We start from the raw sequence: 12,996 nt of genomic DNA on the forward strand, positions 1-12,996 counted from the left end.
TTTCTGCCTTTGTTTCTGATTTCTGCCATCTGCATTTCCTAGATTTACATTCATGCAAACATTGCCTGGTGTACTACATTATCATAGAGCACTGCGGGATGGATGTACATTATGAATTGAATTTCTTGCTTTACTTGTGAATGCAGCCATCTGCTTCAGGCCCACTACACTTTGCACATCCCCATGGCATCTGTCAGAAATCTAGCTGCTGGATTTCCCAGCGGGCCAGCAGGACAACCTGCTTCGTTAAAGATTACACCCGGCCTAGCATGACACAAGAGAGCTGCTGAAATATTATGGTTGTAGTTCCGCAGTGCTGGGCATGTTCCTGGTTCTCTGAGAAATGCCGACTATGGCTTCATCTAGCTGGTGATCTCCCACATTTCTTGCAAAATTTGCCAATTTGTTGCAACAGGCACATTTATTTTCTCATTTCTTGGATCACAATAAATGTCTCTGCTTATTTTTTGCAAGCGCGGGCAGTGTGCCTGTTGGTAAGGAGAATCCTGAGAAGAACTGAGGCTGATATTGGCCGGGGCAACGGGGAATCTTCTGATTCTGACTAATTTTGTGGGATCCTCATTTCCTTACTGTCAGAGCTGAGAAAAGTAGTAATAAGTCAAAAGTGAAGCTTCTTTATCTGAACGTATTTTAAAACAGATAGGCAAAGTAATGACACAAATAGAGATAAGTAGGTACAATCTAAAGTCCATTACAGAGATGGGTTGCAAAGCAAACGGTTAAGTGTGCCAATGAGGGTAGAAAAGTTTATATAATTTATGAAAGACCTTTGAATGGTGCCAAACAGGAATCTGGTCCAATAGGTAAGAACAAATGCGATTCAGGACAACAGGTAAGAGCCAATTAAAGGGTTGCTTTTGGAAGCCTATAACTAATGGTGCATTGCAGAGATTGGTGCTGGTATCCATATTGTTTTTATGTATAATAATGATCTGGATTTGAAAGTGTGAGTTTTGAGCAGACCAGATGACATGAAACATAATGTTCTTGATAGTGAGTCTCCGCTTTTAACATGATTAATAACTGAGCCTCTGCAGCCCACCAGAGTAAAGATGCCCAAAGATTCACCATTGTTTGAGGGAAGATATTTCTCCTCATTCTGGTCCTAAATGGCCTAATCTTAAAATAGGCTCTGTGATCCCCATTCTGTGGATTTTGAAAGTTTCAGTAATATTGCCTCTCATTCTTCTAGATGATTAAGAATAGAGGCCAAGCATTCCTAGTCCTGGACTTGCATCTCATTCTGGTGATTTTTTTTCCTCTCTACTGCAATCAAATGTTCCTTTTAGATAAGAAATCTGGAATTGTATTTAATTGTGAGCCCAATTGGAGTATTAGGAATTGGGATGCAGTATACTGGTGTGAACTGAGGGTTAGTTAATCGACATGAATCAGAGATTGGGTTTAAAAAAGATTATTATTGAGTTAAGTGCTCTGTGGGGTTAGTTCTGAGGCCCCAAATACTCACAATCTATACTAACAATAGATTGCAAGCTAAGTGAATGAATAGGAACATGGCAGATTTTTGGAAAAATATGTATCAGAAAAAATATATTTCAGAAGAGATTAAAAATATTGTTAGATTTATAAAGGATCTGAGGTTTCTTGTACATGAATAGCTGAAAATTTATGATGTATGTAGAATAGTTTGGAAGGCAGCAGTATGCTGGTCTTTATCGCAGGAGGGATTCAGTGCAAAGGTATAGAGACCTCACCAGAATTATAGTGTATACAGCCTTGATGAGACAGCATCTTGAATATCATGCAGAGGTCTTATCACTTCATGCAAGGAAGGATATACTTGAAATATAGGGATTGCAGCATGGGTTCACTGGATGAATTTGAGAATGGGATCATTGTCCTATGGCATTAAGCAGCCTATTCAAACAGTGAGGCATGATCTCATTACAACAAATTTCTTACAGGATTTGAGAGGGTACATGCAGAGATGATGTTTCCACTGGCTGGGTTGTTTAGAACCAGGGCTCACATGCTCAAAAAAGAAGAAACTGACCATTCAGGACTGTGATGAGAGGGCAAATGTACAGATTGCACACTCTTTTTCAATGCTGCTGCTGCATTTTGAAGACACAGGAGATTCCGCTTGAGAATACATACACAATTCAGGAGGAACTCAACAGATCAAGCGGATTCTATAGAGGGAAATTAACAGTTGACATTTTGGGCTGAGACCTTTCATTGGAACCCTTTATCAAAGAGGCATAGAATCCTAGAATACTACAGCATGGAAATGTGCCCTTCAGCCCGTCTAGTCCATACCAACCGATCTTCTGCTTAGTTTCATTTTCCTGCACCTGGACCACATTCTTCCAAAACTCTCTCATCCATGCATTAATCCAAACTTTTTTTAAGTGCTACAATGGAACCCAATTGCAAAGTTACATTTCAACGTTATAATTGTTGCAAAGGGAGCCCTAATGAAGAGTTTTAGCTCAAATGTTAACTGTTCATTTCCTTCCATAGATGCTGCCTGATCTGCTAAGTTCCTCCAGCATTTTGTACACATTGTGACATTAGGAATAATTGTTGTTATGGAATACAGTTGAGATTCCCGAGATTAAAAGTCCAAACCTATTAGGCCATAGTTGGCATGGACACAGCTGTAGGTGTACTCAATCTAGGGCAAATAAGGTAGAATCACCTGTAGGCAGTGTTGTTCAGGAGTTGAAGAATCTTCCCAAAATTGTGCTCCCCAACCCCTCTATTCCCTCTCACACCACATTGTGTTGGGTGATTTACCATTTAACCTACCAACCTGCAAGTCTTTAGGATGGAGGGAAAACCAGAGCACCTTGGGAGAAACACACATGGTCACAGGGAAAACAACAGAGAGTCCGCATGCAGGATTCTCCAAACGTTAACTTGCAAGTTGAGCCGGTGGTAAGGAAGGCTAAGGAAATGTTAGCATTCATTTCAAAAGGATTAGAATATAAAATCAAGAATGTCACGCTGAGATTTATAAAGCTCTAAGAGTATTGTGAGCAGTTTTGGACCCCGTATCTAAGAAGGGATGTGCTGGCATTGAAGAAGGTCCAGAAAAGGTTCACAAGAATGACCCCGGGAATGAATGAGTTAACATATGAGGATTATTTGATGGTTATGGACCTGCACTTGCCAGAGTTTAGAAGAATGAGAAACTTATTAAATAGTGAAAGGACTAGATAGAGTGGATGCAGAGAGGATGTTTCCTATAGCGGGCTAGTCAAGGACCAGAGGGCACTGCATCAGAAATGAAAGACATCCTTTTAGAACAGAGATGAGGAAAAACTTCTTAAGCCAGAGATTGGTGAATCTGTGGAATTCATTGTCACAGATGGCTGTGAAGGCCAAGTCATTGGGAATATTTAAGGCAGAGGTTGATAGGTTCTTGATTAGTAAGGCTGTCAGAGGTTACTGGAAGAAGGCAGTAGAATGGGGTTAAGAGGGATAATAAATCAGCCACGATGGATGGCAGAGCAGACTCAATGAGCCAAATGTGCAAATGTGCTCCTGTATCTTATGGTGTAATGTGCAAACTTCACCCAGCTGGCATGGGAGATTAGGGTTGAACCTAGGTCACCAGAGTCATCAGACAATGGTTGTATTAGCTGTGCCACTATTCCACTCAAATGGAAAAAATAGTCATTGATCAAAGTACCAGTGTATCAATTGATTCATCGATATTTTGAATCAATGACTATTGTCATATGATTGACACAATAGCTATTCATATAATAATATGATTGATCTATTTCTCTTTCTGGCAGTGAAGTACTGCAATGTCAATAATATGTCAATATTCTTGTTGGTTTGTTGAGTAGATAGTGTATAATTTTGTTTCCATTAATTGTCACTGCATATTTTAATTATCAAAAATCTACATGCTTGTGCTTCGTGTGTGTCTCTCTCTCTTTCTGTTTCTCACGCACAACATTTCTTTCTCTCTCTCTCACACACACACACACACACACACACACACACACACACAGACACACACACATCCCTCTCCTCTCTCTCTGTACTATTTAGAGCTGGCCTGTGGTCAGTATTCGCCAGGTTTTGACTTAGGTTACTGAGACTGGGTACTGATCAGTAGATTAAATGTTCCATGTTTATAATTGAGAATAAAATTCATCTCTCTCTCTCTCTCTTTCTCTCCCTCCCCCTCTCTCCTTCCCTCCCTCTCTCTCTCACTCACATTCATTCATTTGCTCACACACACGCACAAATAAATAAAAGATGTATGCTTTAAATTTTGCAAAGCTTACATGGTGGTTGGAATATTTGTGTAACTGCTTCTCTGACTTATGCTACTGACTCCAGAACTGTGGAACCACTCATGAGCATTTGTACAGTTGTAGGTAACGGATACTTAAATAGGTTCTGAGTGTCAAAAGTAGCTGACCCAGGTAGGAGGGATCATAAAGAAACCAATAATTTTCTGACAGAACTGCTGGAACAAGTATTTAGCAATTGCTTAGATAAAGAGCTTCTACCCAGCAAATGGACACGGGAAAATTGTAATGCTCTGAGTTGGGTTTAAGGATCTTTATACCAGTTAATCTCACTGAGAAAAAAAAAGAACTGACATTTGGGATGATGTAGTCTAATTGTTTGAAGTGAGCTTGCATTTACAAAAGAAAAGTCAGAACACATCAATTTAATGGAACTTTCCCATGAAGTTCATGAAGACAGCATCCGAGAAAATTTGTGCTGTAGCATTGCTAAAACTTCAATCATTTGCATAATGTAGAGCCCAATATTATGTACACCAGTCTAATGGGAGCCTTATTAAGGTTGTTTCTAACATTATTAATTACATCTTGATTTTATTTTCAGTTCTGCTCATGATGAAACCTAGAATTTAATTAGCTTTTCATTTATGGCTTTATCAAACTGCAAAGCTGCCTTTAATGTGCTGTGAAAATGTTACTCCCAAATCTATCTCCCTTTCCACAGCACAGGATCTATTTCAATCCAGAATACAATTAACGTTGATTCTTTATCAAAATGCAACACCTCCGCTGACTGCTAGTAAATCCCATCTGTTGTTTTTGGCCATTCCTTCAGTTTATCAATGGCTTGGGTATTCTGCAATAAAACCAGCAGTTCCACCAGTAATCTCATTATTTATTTCTACAAACGTAAGGAAGTTCTGGACTCCTTTATAAATAAGTGCAAATGCACACATCTCTAACTTTTGCATTGCTGATCATTACTTTGAAATCCAATACACTCTGATGCTAAATCTTGATCAATGGTGAAGCACAATCTTTCCAACAGTTTCATTCAGAAATTTGCCCAATGAAAACTATGCAATCTTAGGTTTGCTGCAGCTTCAATCATCATATTCAATGGAGAAGAACAGATATGAAGAAAAACACTAACTTTCATGCATTTGTATGCATTTATTTAATGGAGGTTATTTCAGTTTATTTGTTTGCAGAAATAATTAGTTTCAGATATACATTTTGATATTAATTTTTGAAAGACTTACATTTAGTGCCCACTTTATTGGGTACACCTGTACCTGGTATGACCACAACACCATAAGATATAGGATCAGAATTAGGCTACTTCACCCATCAAGTCTGCTCAACCATTCCATCATGACTGATTTAGTAACTGGCAGCCAACCAGAATAGGTTGCCTTTATTCCGACTCTTTGCCTTCTGCCAGTCAGCCAATCTTTATTCATTCTAGTATCTTGCCTGTAATATCATGGGCTCATCTTGTTAAACAGTTTCACATGTAGCACCTTGTCAAAGGTACTCAGAAAATCCAAGTAAACAATATCTATTGATCGTCCATTGTCTATCCTGCTTGATATTTCCATAGATTTGTCAGGTAAAATTTCCCCTTAAGGAAACTATGCCTACTTTATCGCACAAGTACCCCAAAACCTCATCCTCAATGGACTCCAGCATCTTCCCAACCACAGAAATTGAGCTAATTGACCTATAATTTTCTTCCTTCGGCTGCCCTCCCTTCTTGGGGTGATATTTGCAATTTTCCAGTCCTCCAGAACTATTTCAGAATCTTGTCATTCTTGAACGATCTTTACTAATGCTTCCACAATGTCTTCAGCCACTTATTTCAGAACCCTTGGGTGTATACCATCTGGTCCAGGTGACTTATCCACCTTCAGACCTTTCAACATCCTTAGCACTTCCTCCTTAGAAATAGCAACTACACTCAGTTCTGGTCCCAGACAATCAAAGATCTGGTTTGGTGCTAGTGTCTTCCATTGCAAAGTCTGATGCAGAATATTATTTAAGTTTGCCCACCATTGCTTTGTTCCCCATTACTACCTATCCAGCATAATTTTACAGCAATCCAATATCCACTCTTGACTTTCATTTATTATTCATATATCTGAAAAAAACTTTTTGTATTCTTTTTGATATTATTAGTTAGCTTACCATCATATTTTAATTCTTCTATCCTTATGTTTTCTTTTAGTTGACCTCAGTTTTTTTTTAAATGCTTCTCAGTCCTCTAACTTTCCACTAATTTTTGCCACATGATATGCCCTCTCTTTTGACTTCTCTTGTCAGCCACAGTCGCCTTTCCTCCCTTTAGAACACTTCTTCATCTTTGGGATGTATCTATCCTCTTGCCTTCTGAAATGCCCAAGAAACTCCAGCCATTGCTGTTTTGCTGTCACCCCAACAGTGTCCCCCTCCAATGAACTTTGACCAGCTCCTCTCTCATGCCTGTGTAATTCCCTTTACTGATAATACTGATACATTTGACTTTATCTTCTCCATCTCAAAATACAGGGTGAATTCTAATATCATGATCACTGCTTCCTAAGGATTCCTTTACCTTAAGCTCCCTAATCAAAACTGGTTTATTATACAACACCGAATACAGAACTACCTTTCTTCTAGTGGGCTCAAACACAAGCTGTTCTTGAAAGCCATTTCATAGGCATTCAACTAATAGAGAGGTCATTGAGAGTATGTTTGTCGTCTTCTGCTGCTGTATCTCACCCACTTCAAGGTTCGATGTGTTTTGCATTCAGAGATGCTCTTCTGCACACCATGGTTGTAATATAAGGTTATTTGAGTTACATATTTCTCTTCTTGTCAGCTTGAACCTGTCTAGTTATTCTTCTCTGATATCTCTCATTAAAAAGGCATTTCCACCCACTGAACTGCCTCACAATGGATTTTTTAAAAATTCTAAATACTCCAGTGCATGAAAATACCAGGAGCAGCAGTTTCTGAGATACTCAAACTACACCTTCACGCACCAACAATAATTTCACGGTCAAAGTCACTAAGATCACATTTCTTCCCCATTCTTATATTTAGTCTGAACATCAACTGAACCACTTGACTATGTCTGTATGCTTTTATACGTTGAGTTGCTGCCACATGATTGACTGATCAGATATTTGCATTAATGAGCAGGTGTACCTAATAAAGTGGCCACTGTGTTAACTGTAGATAGGATTGATAATCAGAAACACGTCCTTTCTCAGAAATATGCAAACAGTTCTACGATATTGGTTGGGAGGTTTAGAATGCACCTGAAGAAGAATGCTTTGAATAAGGGGAAGTTTGCAATTTGAGAAGTGCTGTCTGAGAGCATGGTGGTGGTAGAGACTCTCACAACATTGAAAATGAATTAAGATGAGCACCTGAATTACCAAGCCATTTCAGATTAAAGGCGAAGTACTAGAAAATAGTTTTAGTAAAGATAAGAACTTGATCATTGACATGGGCAGAGTTGGCCAAAATATCTGTTTTTATGCTGGATAACTCTGTGACTTTAGTTATAAAGCTCTTTTGAGAGTACATCTGGAATACTGCATTCAAATCAGATCTCCTGATGTAAGAATGTATTCAACTGATAGAGGCAATGAAGATTTACCATACTTATTCTTGATTCGGAGAATGGGGAGAGATTGACCAGATTGGGCCTATGCTACCTTGAGTAGAAGAATGAGAGACATTCTCATTGAAGTTCAGATATTCATAAGGAGCTTGTCCAGGTAGATGCAGAAATGAGTTTTCCCCTTACTGGGTGTTGTGAATGTATTCAACAATAGAACCTCCACAGCCAACTTTACACTCGTTCAATAACAGAGATCTTTCGACTGATGTAATCTCCTGCGCCACTTATAACCTTTCCTTTATGACCCATTTACATTAATCTAAATCCATCCAGTATATTTTGGGCAGCATTTATTATTAGGAGAGTTTAAGCAATTCTCTTTGCATGTGATTACCTGGAACATCATCCTTGGAGTCGACATTTTCAGACTTAGTGTTTACTGATGTTTAAATTCAGTTGGTGTTAGTCTCATTTATGAAAAAAGATGCCATGTGACCATGCTATTGACAAAGTGATAGAATATAATTGGTCTTCTAAAGGAAATGTTTGTTCCCTATGGTGAATGTAGGAGACTTTCTGCTCCAAAGCCAGAAATGCTCATGAAAAATTAATAACCTGTGTTTTTACAATTATTTTAGCATTTTATAAATAGATTTCCAAGGCACAACTGCAATGGAGAAAGAAGGAAATCCCTTTTTTCCTTAAAAGAGAATGATAAGCACACCCTATAAAATGCAATAACTAATAGTGGCATTTAATTATTTAAAAATTTTAATTAAAATAATTTCAATTATGCATGAAAGGCTTATTGAAATGACACGGTTAGATTGGTTAGTGAGAAAGCATTAATCAGTGTCAAGGCCTTGCCAAGTGAAAATATTGTTTCAGGCACGGAGGTAATGCTGCATGATATCCAACTGCCGACTAATATTTAAGGTTCTGTTGATTCAGGAGGTTTGATGATATAACGGGCTTCAAAACATGTGACTTAGGTCTCAGCTATAATGTTTGCACCTCTGAATCAGATTATCTTGTGGGTTCACGTCCCATTCCAGTGATGTGAATTTATAATCTTATGATGTTAAAAGCAACCAAGTTCCACATGTGATTCTAAGCGTGTCTATCTTATCAAAGAAGAATATGGAGGCTCCATCCAATATCTTTCACCAAAAGATAATTTCATTATCATTCATGTATCTGGGACACATTATGAGTGCATGTGGGCTCTTGTGTTTACTGGAGTACAAGTGTCTATAATTGAAAAGTACCTAATTCACTATAAAATACGATTGCAATATATGCCACAACCATCTGGCTCTTGAGCAAAGGGGTTAACTACACTCACTTGCCCATCCATTGAGATGTTTCCACAACTAACGTTCTCACTTAAAGGACTCTTTATCTTGTTATTTCATCTTCTCGTTATTTATTGCTATTTATATATATATTTCTATATATATATATATCTATATACGTATATACTGATAATAAAAGTTACTTTAAACTTTAAATTTGCTGCATTTACATAAATTCTTTGCTGTATCCAAAGGTACATTAAACATCGATGAATGGTGGGCTAATGGACAGTTGTTGCAGAACTCCCTGCAGGAAAATCTTACTGTACACGTCTGAAATCTGTGCATGCAGCTTTGTGTCTACTATGACGTTTCCTCTGTCCCTCTGCTTTGCAAGAGAAATTGGGTTAGACTCAGATTACAAGTCTCATTTGTGGTTGCTTGCATTGTTTGTGGGGAGGAGTCTCCACTGCAGTGGAGTAAAGTCTGGGCAGGTGGGCAATGACTATGGTGGGAATATCAGGACTCTGAAGGTCAAGTAGCGGTCATTGAAGGAGGGTTGAGATTCTGATTAGATGCTGTATAACTATTGAGGTTGAGCTCAGAATTGGGCTGAAGCCCACTTTTGGCTGGACAAAAGAACCTCAGCAAAGATTTGGATGAGAAAGATGCAGAGACAAAGTCAAATTATAAAGATTAAATTATAAATTATAATCTACAAACAAGATGAAGGCATCAAATTTGAAGTTTAAGAAACGGGTTATGCTTTCCCGCTTTAATTGTGTTCAGCTTTGAAACTTGTGCTTGGATGCAGTGACCCTGATTAGTTTGTTGGCCTTGTGTCAGCAGCTGAAGTGTGTGGAAGTGCTGTCTAAATGTGCATCATAATTCATTGGATACCACTCTAAGTGCCAAGAAATCTCCATGCACAATTGTGGCATAAAACAAAGTACCAAAAAAATAACATATTCAGAAAGTCATAGATAATCATTATAAAATTGATCAAGCAACACATACAAACTTGTAACATGAAGTAGAATTTCCAGGCCAAGTTCTTTCTTTACGTATGAAGATTAGGCTTGAATCATACCACCCACACCTGCTTTCCCTGTTCAAATGTCAGTCTCTTTTACCTTCTGATATATCTGAGCCACGTATTAAATAGGTTTGATCAATCTTAATCTACTTTCTTGAGCATGCCAGTCTAGTGCATAAATATTCTTAGAATTAATTGGAAGTCTCCCATTGACAGCCCACAGAATTACCTGATACGTCAGCAACAGATGATTCCATGCCAGAATAATCAAAGTTTTCCTCTGAGAATGCAGCTAGAGTAGTGTGGAAGGAGTTTAACTTCTCTCTCACCAAATAGATCATAGAACATAGAACATAGAACATAGAACGTAGAATAGTACAGCACAGTACAGGCCCTTCGGCCCACAATGTTGTGCAGACCCTTAAACCCTGCCTCCCATATAACCCCCAACCTTAAATTCCTCCATATACCTGTCTAGTAGTCTCTTAAATTTCACTGCCTCCACCACTGACTCAGGCAGTGCATTCCACGCACTAACCACTCTCTGAGTAAAAAAACCTTCCTCAAATATCCCCTTTGAACTTCCCACCTCTTACTTTAAAACCATGTCCTCTTGTATTGAGCAGTGGTGCCCTGGGGAAGAGGCGCTGGCTGTCCACTCTATCTATTCCTCTTAATATCTTGTATATCTCTATTATGTCTCCTCTCATCCTCCTTTTCTCCAAAGAGTAAAGCCCTAGCTCCCTTAATCTCTGATCATAATCCATACTCTCTAAACCAGGCAGCATCTTGGTAAATCTCCTCTGTATCCTTTCCAATGCTTTCACATCCTTCCTATAGTGAGGCGACCAGAACTGGACACAGTACTCCAAGTGTGGCCTAACCAGAGTTTTATAGAGCTGCATCATTACCTCGCGACTCTTAAACTCTATCCCTCAACTTATGAAAGCTAACACCCCATAAGCTTTCTTAACTACCCTATCCAACTGTGAGGCAACTTTCAGGGATATGTGGACATGTACCCCCAGATCCCTCTGCTCCTCCACACTACCAAGTATTCTGCTATTTATTTTTTACTCTGCCTTGGAGTTTGTCCTTCCAAAGTGTACCACCTCACACTTCTCCGAGCTGAACTCCATCTGCCACTTCTCAGCCCACTTCTGCATCCTATCAATGTCTCTCTGCAATCTTTGACAATCCTCTACACTATTCACATCACCACCAACCTTTGTGTCATCTGCAAACTTGCCAACCCACCCTTTTACCCCCACATCCAGGTCGTTAATAAAAATCATGAAATGTAGAGGTCCCAGAACTGATCCTTGTGGGACACCACTAGTCACAACCATCCAATCCGAATGCCAATTCAGAATCCACCTGGCCAAACTTCCCTGGATCCCAGGCCTTCTGACTTTCTGAATAAGCCTACCATGTGGAACTTTGTCAAATACCTTACTAAAATCCATGTAGATCACTTCTACTGATCTGGGAGTACTTGGCACAAAGAGAGCAAAAGTGGGTTTTTGCTCCTGCTTTCTTGTTCTTCAATTTGACAAACATATAAATATATCTGAAAAAATCATTAATATTATTTAAAGGGGTTGTTTTTATTAATGTCTTATCCTATGCCTGATGCTCTTGATTATTCTTCTTCTTCCATACTGGTTAAACCAGAAGACATTGGCGCAGAAAGAAGTTGTTCAGCCTATTGAGCCTGCTCTGACATTCCATTTTGGCTGATTTATTTTCCCTCTCAGCTCCATTCCCCCTGTAACCCTTATTAATCTAGAACTTAACAATCTCCACTTTAAATATGTTCAACGACTTGGCCTCCATCAGGGGTGCAGTGCTAATTTTTTAGGTGCCAGAGCTGACAAAATGCTTGCCATTTCCTATATCCTCTCTCTATATATTTAACACCCAATTTGTGAACCTGTTCATTTCATGTACTGGGCAACTTCCTTGCCCCATTCATGTAATGAGCAGGTACACGCATTGGGTGTGACATATATATATATATATATATATATATATATATATATATAAATAGGGCTTCTTATAATGTCAAGCACTAAACCAAGATGAAAGAAATATATGAATTCCAGAGCTCCACAGAAATATAGTGACAGTTAAGACATTAACAAGAATATAGCCTATCAATACATTTCAGTGTATGGTAAAAAAAAACTTATAATACTTAATTTAATAATATGAAAAAGTATTGCACTGTTGCACTCACTAATTATCATAAAAATCAAGCAAGTAAAGAAATAGATGGTAATCATGTATTTTACCAATTTAAAAGTAATTATCTACTTAGCAAATGCCACCAATGAGAAGTTTCACAATAATTTCCACAAAGGGTCAGGCGGAATATGTGTTTGGGGGTCTGAAGCAACTCTTGTACTGGTGTCATCTGCTGATCTGTGATACCGCAGCCATGATTACCTTGAATGTATCATCAAGAACAGGCCAAAGATAAGCGAGCAGTGAATTTTTCTTTCATTATTTTCGACTTTTAACCTTAGGTTTCGATGTTCATTCCTTGCTTAATATAGCTCCTACCTGAAATCCAATGGTATCCGTTGGAAAGAGCAGAAAAATGCTCACACTTGTGCACAGTCGTCCTCCGGTATCCGTGGGGGGTTGGTTCCAGGACCCCCCGCAGATACCAAAATCCGTGGATGCTCGTCCCTTATATAAAATGTCGTAGTATTTGCATATAACCTATGCACGTCCTCCCATATACTTTAAATCATCTCTAGATTACTTACAACACCTAATACAAAGTAAATGCTA

Source organism: Mobula hypostoma, chromosome 11 (genome assembly GCF_963921235.1).
Source record: "Mobula hypostoma chromosome 11, sMobHyp1.1, whole genome shotgun sequence".
Taxonomy (NCBI): domain Eukaryota; kingdom Metazoa; phylum Chordata; class Chondrichthyes; order Myliobatiformes; family Myliobatidae; genus Mobula; species Mobula hypostoma.